Here is a 16002-nt window from a genome sequence, read left to right on the forward strand (position 1 = left end):
AACAAAACAAATTAATTATTTTAATTAGAAACCAATGTATTATATGTTTTTGAAGTTACATCAAGGAAATACTAAAGAAATAATAAATAAAATAAAAGAAATCATTCTTCAAGTCGGCGCTTCCTCTTCAATCCTCTGATTTCTTCTTTATGGGCTTTGACCATCTCGTTCTTTTCTTGAATAAGCCTATCAATCTCTCGCTCCCATGATTGTATTTGATCAGGTGAGATAAAGTCTTCAATCTTCCACTTGCGAGAGAAATAGTCAAGCATGCTATCTCGTTCTTTAGCATTAGCCACTAATACTGCTTTTTCTACCTCAACCTCTTGTAGACGTTTTTCAAGATCAGCCTTTTCTTGTCTTAAATGAGCAACAGTGGCACCAAGGTCTTCGTTCGGAGCGGGTATATAAGGCTCCACTTCTACGTGAACCTCTGGAGGAGTGAATCTTGGAACAACAGGTGTGTCAGATGGATATGGTATGCCAAACTCGACGACTCGGTCATAAATCCATTTAAAGTAGAGATCTGAAGGAGTATGGACCCTTGTTCCCAAATCTCTTGCACCTACCTTTTTTACTTCGTACCAAGCTTTAATGAAACGCTTCTTCCTTTCGGTTGTACCTGAACCATAGTCAAAACTTTCCGCACTAAGATATATGGAGCGAGGCTTATCTTTCAAAGCAAAACCAAACTGATGTCGAGCAAGTATAGGATTATAAGTAATTCCTCCTTGGGTGCCAAGAAGAGGCACATTAGGAAACTCTCCACAGTGATCAAATAACTGAACTCCCTCGAACTCTTTTGGATACCAAATGATGTCATCATATGAAAGTTTCATAATCCTCTGAATCCAAGTTAAACCTTCTTCATTCTTTATTGCTGATCGGGGTAAGTGAGAAATAAACCACTTATGCAGGAGGGGAATGCATCCTAGAACACAACCTCGTCTCTTTGTCACTCTGGCATTGATGGGATGCAATAGATCACCAAGTAGAGTAGGAACAGGATTCTTGCTAAGGAAGCTTTTGATAGCAGCCCTATCAACAACTTTGTCGCAACGGTGAAACAGAACTTGTCCATATATCAACAGAGTTAGAACACTTTCCAAGGCATCCATGCTTATAGCTTCAGCAAAGATCTTGGCTTTCTCGCATAAGAAATCCACGGGTATCCCAGAATAGTATCTTTTATTGATCCAAACCTCGTTGATTTATGATCTTGGCAGGTGTAAGGCAGCAGCAATGTCTTCCAACTTAGGACCTCCTTCCTCACCATTGTAAGGGATTTGATCAGGTATGGGGATGTCCATTATATGAGAAAATTCTTCCAACATAGGTACCAGTTGAAAATCTCTATAAGTAAAACAATGGAGAAGAGGATCATAAAACTGCATCATAGAGTTGAGGAGAGCTTCATCCACTTTGGTTCGCATTAAACTTATCAGTTTGTTGAGAGGTTCAGAAAGAACAAGAGAACCAGTAATATCATCACATAAGAGTCTTAATGTAGTAGGTACTTTCTTGAAGTTGAGGAAGAAAGGCTTTCTGATTAGGATTCCCATTATTCAAATAACCTACAAAACAAATTATGGTTAAAAGACCTTTTTCTCCTTGAGATGGGTTAGCCATGTCATGAATGCATGTATGCATGATGCATCACAGAAAAACAAATCCACACAAATCACAAAATTTTTGGCTTAAGGCTTGCATGGAGTTTGATCAGGTGTCCTTCCCAAGGGCATTTCTATGGATAAGGAGATTTCAGCAACGGGTTCTACAAGTTATCCAGAATTGTCAGCCCTTATAAAGCACCCTCGGACATGATGCATTTGCACCATGCAATGATACTTTGAGAAAGAACCTATCTGAATTATAGCATCGGGTAGCGACTAGTTCTTAACATTTGTCAAGAGTAGTCCCCCCACTACGTTCCTAAAGGCCAGGATGGGTTAAGGGTAACTAAAGGTCCTTGAGCTCCGGTGCACCCACAGACACATACATAGACCTCCCTCATTTGAGAAAGGTGTGCATATGCTATGGAGTCCTAACTCAAGTGTGAACTTCATATTGACTCATCTCCCACATATGTGAAAGAGGTCGTCATGACTATGCCACTCCTAATCTTAAGTGTTCTTGAATCCGGGAATAGGATTCGTCCATCATTTAATTCCCAAAATGCCCCTGAAAAATAAAACAAACAAAGCAAACAATAGAAAACATTTAAGTGAATCCTAAACTTTTAAGGTAACCCCTCTTTTAATCGAAAAATCCCCAGCAGAGTCGCCAATTCTGTAATACGGTGAACTAACTTTTTATCGAGATGTTGCGGTAAGCAAGAGTCGCCACCGACTTTTATTTTATCCAAACAAGTTAGAAAGGCTAAAAGAATAAGGAAAAACCTTTTAAATAAAATAGGGTTCGGGGGGTAATTATGCAAAGGGAAGGTGTAAGGCACCCTTTGCATCCATGGTTTTCCATGGGCTCTTAATTGCTTTGCTCTTTGTTTGAAAAGAAATGTAGAAGAAAAAGAATAGGGACTTTAGCTTGTAAATGAGCGTAGCCCTTTTGAAGGATTATGAGAAAGAATATAAAAATTTTAGAGCAAGGCAAAGCAATTAGGGGCAATTACCTTAAACTTAGATGATTGGTTTCTTTTAGCCTTTCAGGATGAAAGGGTCTATCCATGCCATGAGAGGGCAGGAAGCCTTTCGTTTGGATGTAAACGGGTCATCGCATTATCGTTCTCCATAAGACTGACCCATGCCATAGAGAGGCAGGTAGTCTAAGGGAAGGATCAGAATAGCCTTTTTCGTAGGCAACCAGAGGATACCTCAACCTTTTCGAAGGCAACTTACGAGGGTCGAGATCATGTATATCGAAGGCAGCATCATTAGGGACCATGATCTTTAATCGAGGCAACATGGCTGAGGTATCCTCGTATTCGAGGGACTGACTATTCTGCAAAGAAACACAAGGCAACAGGCAACAGAGAGGTTTACCCAAAAGTGTGCGTGTGTGCACCAATCACGTGATTATGTTCAGTTATGTTATCTTGTAAATTTACGTGATGCTAATTCAGTTAATAAGTTGCACTCCCTAGAATTACTAACCACGCAGTTTAATATAAACAGTAATAATGGGAAGGGAAATTGCAACCAGCGGAGGAGAGGGGAATTGAAACCAGCGGGATAAAATAAATGGGTTTGAAACAAGTAATAATATAATCGAGATTAGAGTTTAGGGTTACCGATACTCGATGCTTTGGCAACTGACAAACCTTGAAAAGGTGGGGAAATGGCAAACAAAAGATGGGTGAGTGCATTATCGGTTCAGAGGCGAATATTGCTAAACCTAATAAAAATAAAGGATGAAGAAATCAAGAATAAATAAATACAAGGGCACTTAGCTTTGCATTTTGGATTTGATCTGACATGGTTGGCAGTCGGAGGAAGCCTCGGGGGTAACCCTAAAAAATAACAGACAGAAAAGGAGTGAGCGTATGCACAGTTCAAAAAAAGTGCAGATGGTAAACCCTGAAATCAAAAGGAAACAAAATAGACTTTTCAAAAGAAATAGAATACTTAGCTTCGTATTTGACGTGGTGCATAGTCGGAATGTATTTGAAGAGTCAACCCTGAAAAGGCACAGAAAAAGAAATATTTCAGTGTATGGTTAATTCTCGTAAACCCTGATTAGGGCACAAGTTAGCCATGGTTAATAGAATGAAAAAACGAGCCAAATTAATTAATTATTGGTTTTCAACCTAATTAATTAAATCGGCGAAAATAAAATTTTTGATTAAATTACCTAAACCTAATATCAATTAAAAATACTTACAATTAATTAAATGATTATACAATTAAATTAATTTGAACTTTTAATTTACTTAAATTAAATAAAATTATTAAAACAAATTAATTATTAAATTATGAAATCAAAGTTATAAATGTTCTTATAAAAAAAAACTAAAAGAGTTTTAATTGAAAGAAATTTATAAAACAAATAAAGAGAATAGAAGAAAATAAATAAAACCAAATTAATGCAATAAAATATAAAAGAAATTGGGACATAGCTGTGATCTGGCGTGGAAGTCCTTTGAGCGCTCATGGTGAGCCTGCAAATTTGTGATCGTTGGATCTGGAGATAGTATAATCTGAAGGCTGTGAGACGAGGGTGTATCGTGGGTCTTCGCGCATGCAAGTGTACTGGATCTGTTAAAACAAGAATTGGAAAATAAATATATATGGGGGTGGGGATCGAACCCACGCCCCTAACGATGTGTCAATCGTTAGCGACCATCTAACCACCTGCACTTGATGCCAATGGCATGGAACACAATTAATATATATAAAACATACAGAATGAATTTGAACGTCAATGAAAACACGCGCCCATATTTGAAAAGACGAATGACATGGTGACACGTCCCTTCTTCTTCCTCAGACCGTCGTGTTAGGTCCCTCACCTTTACCCACAGACAAACGGCCATCACTATATGACCTGCACACACATAAACCTCATACAAGCAGTGAAAAGCAAAAGCGAACCGACGAATGAGTTCGTCTACCTCTCACGAACTCATGTATACCTGCAATTGGGGTCAATTCGTCTTATATCATAAAACCCTAATTTAAGAACTCTAAACCTAACAATGGTGAATTACAATATAAGCACGCAAAGACCTAATTAACTTCCCAGAAACATTCATAACATTATGCTAAACACGAATATATACACAAAACTCATTTATGATGCACCAACAGATGTAATCGAGAGGAAAGAAATTTGCGCAAACCGTGAGTATATACGTGATATTCTGAAGGCCTGGAACGTTTGTGATGGTTGGGACGGCTTCCACAATGATTCAAGAACGCGTGAGATCCTTTAAAAGTCTCTGAATCCCTTCCAATTTCCCAAACCGATTTCCACCTTTCTTGAGATTTTTTGAGCTTTTCACGTGTTGCATAGGGCTGCCAAAACCTCCCCTTATGATCTGATCATGTTGAGTACTTATAGCACAATGATTTAGGTCAACAATATTGAACTAAATCTCTTCAAATCTTGAAATCACAATTTGGTTTAATCTTGATTTTGTAAGCTTTCCAAATATGGCCAATTTTGCATATTCTCTCACCAATCTCAATCTCCACGAATTTGGCTCAAAAATCTGATTTTTTGGATGATTGGGAATAATTAGAAATCAACCCTAAATCATATCTTCCATATTTTTGATTTATTTGATTTAAATTACATTTTTAATGAATAAAAATTCAATAAAAAATATAATAAAATCATAAAGGGCGTGGGAAAGGTTCTATGGGCCCTTAGTACTCTTTGGAACAAGTTTGGGTCATAAAAATATGGGCCCATTTGGAAAAGTTTCAAGTTTAGTGCTTATTTGCTTCACATTTTTCACTCAATTTCGTCCATCTTTGACAAGGCATATCTCACTCAATTTTTGAGGTATGAAAGTGTTCTAGGACTTTTTAGAAACCTTAGAGAGTCCTCTAACCAGTGTCTTTGGTCTCATATCAAAATTATTTTCCATGCTCATTTTATATCCTTTTGAAAAAAGTGTTTTTTTGTTGACTTTTGAAAAGGACCTATAATGTTTTGGTCCATATCTCTCAAATGAAGCATTTTTGGACTTGGCATGTGAGACACAATTTTGTAGAGAATCAAATTTCCTTCAAAATGAGCTTTGGATGGAAAATTTTTGATGTTCCATGTGAGAGTTATGGCTGGTCAAAGTTCAGTTGACTTTTCCTATGCAAAACCCTAATTTAGAAACTTTTTGATTTGTTGATTTTTGATCTTTCCTTGATGAACCATGATCGATTCTTGATCAAATGGTGAATGATACTTCAATATGAGGATCTTGACAAAAAATCAGGAGTTTTGACTTTACTTTGACCACAGTTGACTTTTAGGTTAACCTAGTCATCTGTTGATTTTTTTGAACAATTGAGTGACCAGTCTTTTGAGATGAGACTTGATATTTGTCATGGAGATGAAGGGAGCTATATTGAGCCATATGAGATGCCTTGGAGTCATTGATTCACTGACTTTCCTTTGGGTAAACCAAACCTTAGTTTTTGAGTTTTGTATAGGAGAGTATGTCTTGGAGCTTTGTGTATTGATTTGAATTTGTATAAGAGAAATGTATGGGCAAATTTTGGGGTATGACAATAACTAAATAGTGTTAAAATTAAAAAAAAAAATTGTCAAAGTTTAGGAACTATTAAGATTGTAGTTTTACCATCTCCACCATAAATCCTTTTGATGTCCATGAATCCTTTTGATGTTTAATTTGGTCAAAGAGAAGAGAATTATATATACTATAAGTACAATATTTCTCTTTAATGAATTCTCATTAAACTTATTTATAAAGTAATAAAAGTTTTGAAAAAAATCATGTTACTAGTAAAAAAATTATTTTCATATTATTTTCAAAATGAATCTCATTATTTGAAAAAAAATTACATGTTATCAAAAAAGTATACAGAATCAAAATGACTCTCATTATTATTTTTAAGCAAAAGTCTCATTATTTTTACTAATTTTTTTATTTATAGATTTTATGGTTAAATAAATTTTTAGTCCATATAAATATTGCAGTTTCATTTTTAGTTTTACTGAATTTTGACAACGATTTTAATTGATTTTGGCAGTGATTTTTTTATAAAAACCGTTGCCTAAAGGCATGGAGGAATTAAAAATAAAAATTGTAATATTTATAAAGACAAAAATTTATTTAAAATCTAGGTAAAAGCACCGTGGATCATGGTTTTAGTTTCCACATGCTACCTAAGCACATTCCACACGCCTAAGGCTTATAGGTAAAAGCACCGTGGATCATGGTTTTAGTTTCAAAACTCCTTAGTTCCTGTTAGACCACTAATTTCCTGGCTATCACTTTTGGTAGCTTCCATGCTCCTACATATAAGATTCATAGAAGATTCTCAAAAGAGGGAGAGAAGACAAAAAAAAAAAAAAAAAAGAAGCAATCACCAAATGAAATGGTTTTCTTTCTTCATTTTTTTTTGGATAAGTTAATTTCTTGTTCCTTTTCTTTTTGACAAGAGTAGTGTTCCCACTATTGCCAAAATTAGCGTAGATTCAATTATTCGGTTGCATGCTATTTTTAGATTACTTTTTTGGGTGCAATCATATTCATGCATTTGAATCTTTCAAAAGGAAGGATACTGTGCAGATTAAATTCAGTAAACCCTTGAAAATCTTATGAATGTAAAGTTAGCAGAAGACTTGAGAATCTTCTACGAAACATTGATGAGTAATGACTTCTTTTTAGAGTTCGACAATATTAGGTGGCATGATGCAGTGCATGAAAGGCCATAAAATATTATCATTCACTTTTACTTCATGACATTTTTTTATTATATATATTCCAGCTATATCATAGTCTCACTATTATCGACGATATCTTACTTAAGTATTAGAGTGTTTACACGCACTACCTTGGATATTGGACTAAAGTTTGAAAGTTATTAGTGAACTTCGGCATGTGGCATAAATGCCTTGAGCTGAAGACAACAAATATCCAGTTGCAGGAGCTCTAAAAACAGTTAGGATGGGGACCTACGACGAAACAACATATTCTATTGAGCACATGGAACTTGTGAATGTCCTCCTGAATTTCAGGAGAACAGAGGTCCATAGAAGTTCAAATTGTCTATCCTTTGCTTTGTAGGTCGACATCATGACATGGTTTAGGGACCTTAGAAATGAATTCATTAACACATTGGTAGAAATGCAAACACAGTTTAATGCTCACTTTACATTTTCTCGAAGGCAACAAAAAACAATGGAAATTTTGGGCTCAATAAGGCTAGGAAAAGGATGAACCTTGGTGGTTGTTGTAACACCCCAATTTATTTGATGGATTTTCATAAATAAATTACGTGATTGCGTGTGTTTGTTTATGATTTGATGTGTTAGAGGAAACATTGGGTGTGAGGTAGTAGCCTTAGAAATGTAAAATTTAAAGTATTTCGGGTGTATGAGTAAACATGTAGAGATTTGGGGGTGGTAGAATTAGAGCTAATTACTATTAGTTGATTAGAATTATTTTATTTATTTAAATAGTATTAGGAGAATATTATTTAAATAAATATTTAGTTGGAATTATCATTTATTTTATTTAGTTGAAATAAATTTTGATTGGAATTATAATATAATAAAGTAAGAAAAAGGAAATAGGAAGAGAGAACTCTCAGAACGTGGAATTGAGCATAAAGGAAAAAGAGAGCTAGGGCATAGGAGAAGAAGAACCTCCATTAGAGAAGCTTCAAATTCATCATCTAAGATAAGAGTGATATTTCCTCTTGTACAAGGGATTGTATGATAACATGTGGGTGAGTGTTTTAGTCTCTACTTGATTGCATTTTTCCCTTCTCTATGTTCTGAACAATTTGATGTGTGATGATGCTATTGTGTTGTATGTTTGGATGAATTTGGCATTTGGTGAATGATTGGGATGTTGTGTGTTGTTGGAAATCAGAGTGTGAAACTTGAGAAATGATTTTTCATGAAAATTAGGGTTTTGGGGATGTTTTCAAAAGAATTTTGTATTACAAAATTTAAGAAAATTGTCATTGGTTCAGTGGTAATCGGTTACATGTTCTGCTGAAGACTATGAAGACTAGGTTCTGCTGAACAGGTTCTGAAAACTCAAAGATTTTAGGTTCTGAAAACTCAAATTCTGATAATTTACAACATGCTTCAATCAACATACAGTCAGAAGCCTCTGAAGACTTAGAAGTTCAAGAATGACTTGCATATGATGGTGAACATAAAAGTACTAACGTAAACTGTGACACATCTACTCTTATAGGGTGGTGTAAGAACAGTCCAACCTGTACTTGTTATCTACCATTCCCACCATGACCGTTGGGGACTTTACAGATGTATTTTTCTTTCCTACTCTACCCTCCAACGGATCTATCCTTCTCTATAAAGGAAACCATTGAAAGAATTTGAAACCAACAAATCAATTCTACAAAACTACACCAAAGCGCTGCACAAACTCTATTAGAGAAATTCTTTGTACAGTTTTGTAATTATAGCAAAGAGCTTTTGTTCGTATCTTGCTTATCAACACTTTTATATTGATGTACTTAAACATTGTGTAATCTGCTTATTAGAAGCATCTTTGTAATAAACACTTAAAATCAACTTGGTTTGATTAGATTTCTTTGGGGACTAAGTGTTAATTAGAAGCCTCGAGAAGACTATGATTGCGGTCATTGTGGTTTACGATAAGGATCGGATGAACTTGTTGGGGTTGTCAGCAAGGTTGATCATAAGCTTATTGTGGTTGTTTCCTTGAGAGACTAGTGTTAGTCATAAGTCTCAAAAGAAGACAGTGGTTGTGGTCATTGTGGTTGTTTGTAACCTGTTTGGTATAGTGAACCAGGATAAAAATAAATGTGTCATCTATTGGAGAGAGGTGTTTGGATGGGTCAAGTGGCATAATGATTCGGACCACCACATTTATCCATTTGACATTTTATCCTCTTTAACTCCTTTGGTGAGTTAATGACATAACACTTTATAAAGACTTTTAAAGTGGGCTCCATTTTCTATGTGGGACTATTTCATAAGTATTTATCGTCATTTACTCACTTATTCATTTCTTGTCATTTTAGAAAACTTTCATGAACATTTGTTGTTTGTAAATTATAACAATCGAATGGTAAATTTAATCTTATTTTTATATAAAGTCGCAAGTTCGACTTCTGATTCCATCTATTTTATATTTATTTTTGAAAAAATATTAATAACTACCACATTATTATCAATACATAATTTTTTTTAGCACCCCATAAATTTTCCTCTAAATCCACCACTGAGAGATTACATACAAAATTAATAGTAGACGTAGTGGTTCGTCACTGAATCACAACAAGACAACATATATAGAGAAAATACATGACCTTTGAATTCTAAAACATAAATACTTGAAAATATCAAATAATTAAAATTTAAAAAATTAATGAAATTTATGATAGACACCTAGATTGACACCGTATATATTTTAATCAAAAAATTAATGGAAGATTAAATTAACCATTAAAATCACATACTCAGTTAGAAATCTTTGGTTTAGGATTCAATTACTGATAGCATCATTTATTTGTAAATAGGTTGTTGAATTTTAATAGTAACATGTATTATATATTAGACTGTCCAAAAAGAAAAAAAAATATAATTAAATCTTTTTTACTTTAAATTTTAAAAAATATATATTGTTGCATATCCTTCTTCACCTCACTTGCTTAAAAAGATAGTTTAATTTAAAAATATTTGTTTTAAAAATTATGTATTCAATTTTTAAATTTTTTAATATTATTTCCTTTAATAGTAAAATTTAATTTTAACTTTTTTTGGGCCTATTTATTTTAACTTTGAAAAAGTGGATTTTTTAATTTGTATTTTCAAAAATAGTTTTTACAAAAAAAAAAATTAATAAAAAAATTAAGAAATTTTATAAATTTATTTTTTATAAACTAAAAAATTAATTTTGACATTCTATAATATAAATATACATTATTGAATGTCAAAACATAGTTAAAACTAAATTTTAAAAAAAATTGTATCTCAAAAATTATTTTTTATAAAAATGATTTGAAATAACTTGAAATTTAAGTAGTTTTTTAATATTTTAATATCCAAAAAATTATAATAAAATGATAAATATTTAAAATAACTATTTAAATCAATTTTTTATTTAAATTTTTTATCAAAAAATATATTACATTTTCTCAAAAAACATATTACATTTTCTCAAAAAATATATTACATTTTATAAAAAAAAGAAATTTATTTAAATTTTTTTATCAAAAAACAAATGTTATTTTAAAAAAAAAAGGTCGAAACAAAGAGATCTTTATCTTCTGTATATTTTGTGTGAAACGTTTTTCTCACTGTTTAAAGTATTAACTTAGTCTCTGCCAACTTGCCACAAAACAAGAAATTCACTCTGATTCATTAGCAACACAGGCGAAATCGTTCTTTGCAGCATGCATTGGACAGAAAGTCATCACTGTTGCAGTGTGCACGTGGAGGTAGAGATCTCGCGCTGGGAGGTGCAGAACTGCCGATAATGGTGAATATACTGGATTCCCTCATCACGTGAATCTTGTGGACAGTGGAGACACCTCCCTTCATCCTCACCTAGAGTTCTTGTTCTTTAATTTGCTGGCTAAACAACCACTTAATCTATGAGACCATCTACAATGGTTTCAACACTCAACACCCATTTTTTCAACTTCTAACACTCCACATCATTTTCTCTTTCTTCCACCTAATAACTCAACACCCATTCAACTTTTACCCTCTCCAATGGTTTTTCACTCAACACCCTACCCCACCACTTTTTATTTTCATATTCTTATTTAAATTTTATTTTTATTTTTATTATTTTTATGATTACATAAAATTACAATTATCGATTAAAATTAAATTAAAATAATAAATACTTAATAATTTATTTTTTAATTTTTTGTAATAAAAACAAAATTTATTTAAATAATTGGATACGATACAAATCATCTTAAATTAATTTAAAATACAACACACAATTAACGTAATTAGTACGTTACAAATAATTTAAAATGCAATACAACACACAAGTAATGTAATTAGTACGATACAAATAATTTAAAATGCAATACAACACACAAATAATTCAATCACGGAACATTCCAAACTTTGTCCATATGTGCTTCACTAGATCGGCTTGCAATTCTTGATGAACATTTGGATCACGGAACTCTGATCTAGCACGCACATGATTTGCAAAAGCGGGTAACACCTCGGTCGAGTATGGTTGTGGTGCACTAGATCCACTTTCCCCAGATTGCTCAAAATCGGTCCAACGTTGAGAATATGAATCTCGTTCATCCTCAACAATCATATTATGTAATATGATGCATGACCTCATGATGATACCCAAATCAGCTATGTCCCACAAGCGAGCTGGTTCACGGATGATTTTAAGTCGAGCTTGGAGCACTCCAAATGCACGTTCGATGTCCTTCCGACATCCCTCCTGAAATTTTGCAAATAATTTATCGGGTTCACTTTGAGGAAGTCTAATCGATTTGACGAAAGTTGGATAAGAAGGGTAGATACCATCAGCTAGATAGTATGCCATATTATATGGACGTTGATTCACAAAGAAATTCACACTTGGAGCCTTTCCCTGTTCCACGTCATCAAACACTGGTGACCGGTCTAGAACGTTTATATCGTTCAACGTTCCCGGACATCCAAAAAAGGCATGCCAGATCCATAGGTCATGAGATGCAACTGCTTCAAGAATAACTGTGGTGGTTCCCTTATCCCCTCTAGTAAATTGTCCTTCCCATGCTTTAGGACAATTTTTCCACTCCCAGTGCATGCAGTCAATACTCCCAATCATCCCTGGGAACCCCCGCATTTCACTAACATGCAGTATTCTTTACAGGTCATCTTGGGTTGGTGCTCTCAGATACACTTGCTCGTACAAGCGTATGATTCCTTTACAGAATCTACGTAACCACTCCAATGCTGTAGTACCTCCTATTTTGATGTACTCATCGACCGCATCTGCTGCCACACCATATGCTAACATTCGCATTGTTGTGGTACATTTTGCTAAGGGTGATATACCTTCTTTATTGGCTGCATCAACTCGCTGGGTGAAGTAGTTATCACTATTTGAAAGGTCCCCAACGATTCGAAGGAAAACATTTCTTTTCATCCGGTACCGACGACGAAACATTGCATCGTCATATGTAGGCTCATTGGCAAAGTAGTCGTCAATTAGTCTTTGGTTTGCCGCTGCATGATCTCTATTGAGATATTTTCTACTACGAGGTGCATTATCTTCCGATATTTTGTTTCTACGCTCTCTAAATCGATTGACTATGTAATTTTCTTCAATTTCACGATTTTGATTGTAGGCTGCGATATCAAAATGATATTGTGATGGATCCATTTTTTTGTGATATTGGAAGTAGATTGGATGGGATTTGGGATATTGGTACATAAATGGATGTATGAGTCCCTATATATAAATGGATGTGGGTGGTGGACCACTGACGGATTCGAAATAATTTATTGTATAGAGTTAATTATCAGATAAGGAATAGATTCGAATTGGGTGGTGGACCACTGACAGATTCGAAATAATTTATTGTATAGAGTTAATTATCAGATAAGGAATAGATTCGAATTGGGTGGTGGACCACTGACGGATTCGAAATAATTTATTGTATAGAGTTAATTATTAGATAAGGAATAGATTCGACAATAATTAAAGCAAACACTACACTAACATATTGAAACAACAATAATTAAAGCAAACACTACACTGGCATATTGAAACAACAATAATTAAAGCAAACACTACACTGACATATTGAAACAACAATAATTAAAGCAAACACTACACTGGCATATTGAAACAACAATAATTAAAGCAAACACTACACTGGCATATTGAAACAACAATAATTAAAGCAAACACTACACTGACAAATACTTCATTGAAATTAATTATCAAATAGTTCTGCCTCCAACTTTTTCAACAGCTGGTTCTTCCGGTCATCTAGATGCTCTTCGGAAGTTAGCTTTAGATACATATTCATTTTCTTGGTTTTAGTCTTTTCCAAGGCTATATTGTTAGCCTGCTGTTGCATCAAGGCTATGTTGTCCAATCGTTCAAGCTCTTTCGTCTTGAATTATTTGTATTCAGCCCATTCTTTGTCCACCACCTCCGAGGCATATTCCTTGCTTTTCTTTTTACCCTTTTTTTAGCTGCCTCCCTTCCTATAGGACGAGCACTGGATTCTACAGTGTTTGAGCCACATGCATCACTCTCGCGAGATCTCTTAGATCCACTACTTCCTAAGCCAATATTTCCTCCTACTTGACTACCATAACGTAGTTGATCACAGAGAGCGTGCCATTCTTCCATTAAAGTGAATCTAACATTCTTCCCACATGCATATAATTCCCGCGCTTTTGCCAAAACATCATTCTCCGACCAACCACTTCCTTGCATACGCTTAGCGCCATCATAAGCGCCAATCCATTTACCCAACACTTTGTTCATATAATTAAAACGGTTTCGGCATGCAGGTCCATCACGCGGAGGATCGAATGAGCAATGCTCATTACAATACTCAGCAATTTTACCCCAATATGTTTCATCTTTCTGGTTTCTCCCGACAACACTGCTTGTTCCAAATTTAATCCACCCACTAATTAGCACCAAATTTTGTTCAGTGTTCCATGCTGGTTGCTGAGTTTTCCTGCTCTTAGGAGTTGAATCCTCTGAATTTGGAGCGACTTCATTAGAAACTATCATGCCACCAATAGTTAGCTGTGTTGAAAACTCGGGAAATTCAGGTACACCACCACTTGGAAAATTTGCATTCGCCATTGTCACATAACCATTAAACGGGGGTGTTTGAGATGGATTTCTCGGCATAGATCCATAATATGGTTGAAAGTTTGGAACAGAGGATGACTGGTTGAAATTTGGTGGAAAACCAAAATTAGGTATGTTTTGAGGATGTTGGATGGAAAATTGATTTGGATTTTGATAATAGTTGGGATTTTGATAATTGTTGGGATTTTGAAAATTGTTGGGATTTTGGTTAAATGGAAAATTAGCAGAATTTTGAGTGTTAAAATGATTATTGGGATCCATTTCACTAAAAAAGACACTTAACTTCAAAAAAAACACTAATAGAAAGATAATAATAGAGAAAGATAGTGAAAAACTTGGTTTTTTTTCTATGTCCAAATCAAATGAACCAAGTCTCTATTTATAGAGAAAAAAAAATCATGAATTTTGGTAAAAAAAAAAAATTAATTTGCAACGAAATAATTGAGTTCAAAGTATTAAATGGATAAAAATCTGGCCAGCCAATCAAGACCAGCCACGTGGCTGCACTTATCCCCTTTCTCTTTCTCTCTCCGCGTGCAAAACTGGCCCACTCTCACTGCCAGCGCGTGGCCCACACGCGCCAGTCTTGAACCAACCAGCCGCTGCCACGTCAGCCCCTGCGTCAGTTTACATGGTGTTGAGTTTTCTCAACATCTCTCTCCTCCAACACACACTCAACACTACACTACACACCCCATTGCACATGATTTTGTGGTGTTGAGTTCAAATAAACCCACCATTGCACATGGTCTGAGTTTAGGAAACTTTTCAACATAGATAAGATATATTTTTTTTTTCAGTTATCTGGGTTGTGTTTGAATGTGAAGCACAAAATATAATGAATTTCTTTGGTTAAATAAATATAAATGGATTTCAGCATTATTTTTACTAAAAAAAATAAAATATTGAATTTAATTGGTATGCATTGAAAATGTAAAGAGTTTTACACCGTCAAAGAATTGTGACCGTTAAAATATTTATTAAAATTTATTTTTATTTTAATTATTTATAAAATAATATTTGTGAATGATTGTGAATTTTACACAGATTCATTATTGAGATTGAAACAATGCATTGATGGAAAAAAAAACCGTAGACAAATTCGTAACACTGAGATTAATAACATTGAGATTGCCTGAGTATGATAGGGTTTCTTATGTTTTACCTATCTCCAAATTTGTCTTTGAGAACCTTGACATGTCAAAATTTGGCATCAGTCAAGTCAAGTTTGACATGTGGTTCCTGAATTGGATTATTGTTAAGATTTTGTACAGGAAACCAGAGAATTAGGGTAGAGCTAATGACCCTGATCTTTACTTGATGTAGCTTTTACCTGATAATCATGGAATGGATTGGGTAAAGTTTATCATCAACAAGATAGTTTACTATAGAGACAAATAATTTATACCTTTGTTCTATTCTTATTTTGTGCAATTGACTCTAGATATTAATGGTATTGTGGCAACAAAAAGGAAGACTTGACTAAGGCACCTAAGATTCTAGATTATGGTGGTGTGTCCAAGATGAGATATTACAGGGAT

General features: G+C 34.2%; 1 pseudogene; it reads right to left on the reverse strand.

Annotated features, from left to right (window-relative positions):
* Window positions 1–11693: 11693 nt before the first annotated feature.
* LOC131655647 (uncharacterized) lies at window positions 11694–14500 on the reverse strand (annotated as a pseudogene).
* Between the last annotated feature and the right edge of the window lie 1502 nt (window positions 14501–16002).

This window comes from Vicia villosa, linkage group LG3 (assembly GCF_029867415.1).
Source record: "Vicia villosa cultivar HV-30 ecotype Madison, WI linkage group LG3, Vvil1.0, whole genome shotgun sequence".
In the NCBI taxonomy this organism is placed as follows: Eukaryota; Viridiplantae; Streptophyta; class Magnoliopsida; order Fabales; family Fabaceae; genus Vicia; species Vicia villosa.